Consider the following 3,849-nt stretch of genomic DNA (forward strand, 5'->3'; position numbering starts at 1 on the left):
CCTTCAACTACCAAAAGAAAGCTTATTCTCTTTTCTCTGTTTGATACTGTCATATTTCAAGTTAACGTCACTACACAAATTAGAGAATTTGTTCCGAAGAACCTTTCAGTGCTTTTATTATCAAATGGTCTATAGATTCCAAATTTGTTGGTTGGCACTAAACATCACTGGTGCTTAAGTTTAGTTGTAGAATCATCATCCATCACATACGGTATGGAGAGATCAACTAGCATATGTCAGCACAAGTTGAGGATGAAGAACCAACTTTGAGCCAACTTATATCTGTATTCATACAGATTCCAGTTTAGTTGCATTCACACAATCAATTAAGTTGTTCCAAGAATAGATTCACAACAAACTTGTAAGAGTACATAACTTAAATGGTTGGATCTCTAAATCTAATTATATAGAGATAATATAAGCTGGGTGAGCCTGTGCTCAACAGTTACAGTAAAGCTAGAGATATGGCCACTGATCTGCACATAGTGATGCTTCCATGGTCAGCCTTTGGCCATTTGATCCCATTCCTTCATCTAGCCATTGCCTTGGCGAAAGCTGGTATCCAAGTCTCCTTCCTCTCTACTCCCAAAAACATCCAAAGACTCCTTAAACTACCCTTAACTCTAGGAACTACAATTAATTTTGTGGAGCTTCCCTTCCCCCTTGTTGAAGATGGAAGTCACTTACTTGAAAACATGGAGGCCACTGTTGATCTTCCCACAGGGGACTTACTTCCTCACTTCATTGCTGTTTATGATCTCCTCCGTCAGCCTTTCAAGCAATTCATAGCTAATGAATTGCCAGATTGGGTAATCCAAGACTTTGTACCACATTGGGCAGTTGAGGTAGCTCAAGAGTTTGGGTTGCAAGTTATCTGTTTCTCTGCCTTGAGTGCCGCAGCCATGGCCTTTGCCGGGCCACCAGAGTATATGACTGGCGATGCATTCAAAAGAGTTCGTCCATCACCTGAGAGTCTCATAGTTAGACCAAACTGGATTACATTCGCATCATCAGTCACTCTACGACAAGATGAGGCAAACAGTTACTATGCTGCCCTTCATAGGGGGAGCAATATTTGTGAAAGGGTAGCTGCAGTGCTTCAGGGATGTAAAGCCTTTGCTATACGTAGTAGTAAAGACTTTGAAGGAGAGTACATAGAAGTACTAGAGAAGATTTACAGGAAACCAGTGATTACTGTTGGATTGCTTCCACCAATAGTAATGCCATCAGTGGAAAGAAAGTTGGAAGGTGAAGAGTTGTGGTGTAGAACACTTCAATGGCTCAATGGGCAAAAACCAAAGTCAGTTGTGTTTATTGGGTTTGGAAGTGAAAGCAAATTAAGCAAAGTACAAGTGGATGAGATAGCTCATGGACTAGAGCTCTCTAATCTGCCATTTCTATGGACACTAAGGAAGCCTCACTGGGCAACAGAGGGTGTTGACATTCTACCAGATGGTTTCATTAATAGGATAGCTGATCACGGGGTGATCTATGTGGGATGGGCTCCACAGTTGCAAATTCTAGCCCACCCTTCCATTGGGGGTTCTTTGTTTCATGCTGGTTGGGGTTCAATCATAGAGACACTCCAATATGTTGATCGGCTGGTTGTGTTGCCGTTGATCAATGACCAAGGACTAAATGCAAAGCTATTGGTGGAGAAGGGTTTGGCTATTGAAGTTGATAGAGATGAGGATGGGTCCTTCCATGGGGAAGCCATTGCCATGTCTTTGAGAAAGGCAATGGTCTTTGAGGGAGAGAGTTTGTGCATGAAATCAAGAGAAGTCAGAAGAATTATTGGTGATCAGACACTCCACCAAGACTACAACATTGGTGGGCTTGTCGAGTACATGAGAAATGGGGTTTTGAAGAAAAATTTGTCCAGTTGATCGAATTTTCCTTTTCTAACTTTGGTCTGGTCGCCCCCCCCCCCCCCCATCCTCCATCTTCTCTTTTGTGGAAATCAATATCAAGTTACCACTTTAAGTGAATGAATTTCTACTTCAATCCTCTCCTTCTAAAAACTATAAAGGTGATGCATCTCGAATCTTCCCAAACGGCAAGGCCCACAAGAAAGAGTTAGACGTTGGCCGACCAGAGTGGTTGGGAAGCCGCCTCCAACGATCAAGTCTATATAAGCACCACTCAAAAGTCTCTGCAATGTTGCAAAGCTTAGGCAAGAAATCATACAAAGTTGAGAGTGATTCAGTTACCTTGGCACTACTCAGGGGTAGGGTTTATGTAGTGGTTATCTCTTGTCTCTAGCTCGAATCCATATGGCAGGCTTCTTTGTGGATTGTGTTAAGGTATTTGAGTCATACTCATCGTATGTTGAGATACTCAAGTTATACCCAACTTATTGTTGAGGTATTTGAGTAATACTCAACTTATTTTCTAATATGGACCATCAGATTAGTTACAATCTAACAGTGTAATGGGCTTTAGTAGGAGAATCCAATTACCAATAGAACTCAATATTTTACTATAAATACTAGCCGGAAGCAACAGTTTGGGTATTCCAATCTAGATACTCAGGGTGTAATGCTTTAAGCAACCTTGTGCTTAAACCCTAACCCTAACAATCTTAAAGCATTATGAATTTCTTTGTGAATTTCAAATTGTGCTTGATGTGTCCAGAAATTGTGCTTGTGTTTGTTTTCATTCTTAGCTCTAGTACTGTGGTTCGCCGATGTGAACGTGATGATGAGGTTGTCGAGATCAAGGACTTCGCTTGTGCTGTTGTTGCCTGGACTCAGGAATACGATAGCAACAAGTGTTCGATCTTGGTCTTGCGGTTAGAGCGAAGACGTCGGCTGGTCTATGGCACAATCTGACTGAAGCCTTTTTCTAATGCATTCGAGGTGTAGAAACCACCTGTCCCGACATGGATTAATTTCCTCTTCTTCAAGTCATGACTTGGCCTTCTATTCCACTCAAAAGTCTAAGAGAGGAGCTCATGGAAGCGGCGGCTCTGGTTCTTATGGCAGTGGAAGAAGCTTTACATCTCAGCTTGAGTCTTATATCCAGGTAACATGTATCACCTAATGGCTGATAATCCATCGACCTTCGACCTTCTAAAATCGGGGAAGAGAGAGTGGGTTGGGACTCGGCAGTCCCATGGCTAATGTAGCCAAGAACCACATCACCCTACGGGTAGACCTCTGCAATGACGACGGCGCCGCCGTCGAGTTCTATTGAAAAAAAAAAAGATTTTGCGTCGTGGTCGATCGCTGGTCTTGAAGGCGGCAACATCATTTTTTGTTGAGGACAGGAGATCATGGGTTGAAAACATCCACGTAATAAAGTGCATCAGTTACAACCTGGTTTTCTTTTTGAAACTTCCAATTATCGCGTGAGTTACTAGCTACAACCATTAAATTGATTGTCCTTTTTTGAAACTTCAAATAATGGCGTGAGTTACAAGTCCCAGCCTTTAATTTGGTTTTGTGCTTGTAATCTCATCGTAACTTTTGTACTTAAAATTGTTTTGACAAAACCATGTGCAAAGGTTTGCTAATCTATTACTTTAACAAACCATGTGCACAGCAGCACAGGTTTGCTAAAGTAATTCGATCAATTTTGTGAAAAATAAATGTGATGAGATGCTCTCTTATTTTTCTCCTTCAGTTTCTTTTATATAAAGAAAAATTAGTTATGAAATCTAGAATATGATTTCTCTTAAGTGGCTGGGTTTGCCCCTTCTTGTGGTTTATATGGCATGGTATATAAGATGCGTAACATTTGACCTGTAAGCCATGGAATTTGAAATAGGAGACCCATCTTCTTTGGGTTACTATTTATTTTTACATTTATTTTGTTAATAATATAAAAAGAAAGGATTCGATTAAAGTG

At 40.9% G+C, this 3,849-nt stretch overlaps 1 pseudogene; it reads left to right on the forward strand.

Annotated features, from left to right (window-relative positions):
• The first annotated feature begins 456 nt into the window (after positions 1-456).
• On the forward strand, positions 457-2,831 carry LOC149008001 (UDP-glycosyltransferase 91A1 pseudogene; annotated as a pseudogene).
• The last annotated feature ends 1,018 nt before the right edge of the window (positions 2,832-3,849 follow it).

Source organism: Hakea prostrata, chromosome 8 (genome assembly GCF_041222555.1).
Source record: "Hakea prostrata isolate BN-2017 chromosome 8, UWA_Hpros_2, whole genome shotgun sequence".
Classification (NCBI taxonomy): domain Eukaryota; kingdom Viridiplantae; phylum Streptophyta; class Magnoliopsida; order Proteales; family Proteaceae; genus Hakea; species Hakea prostrata.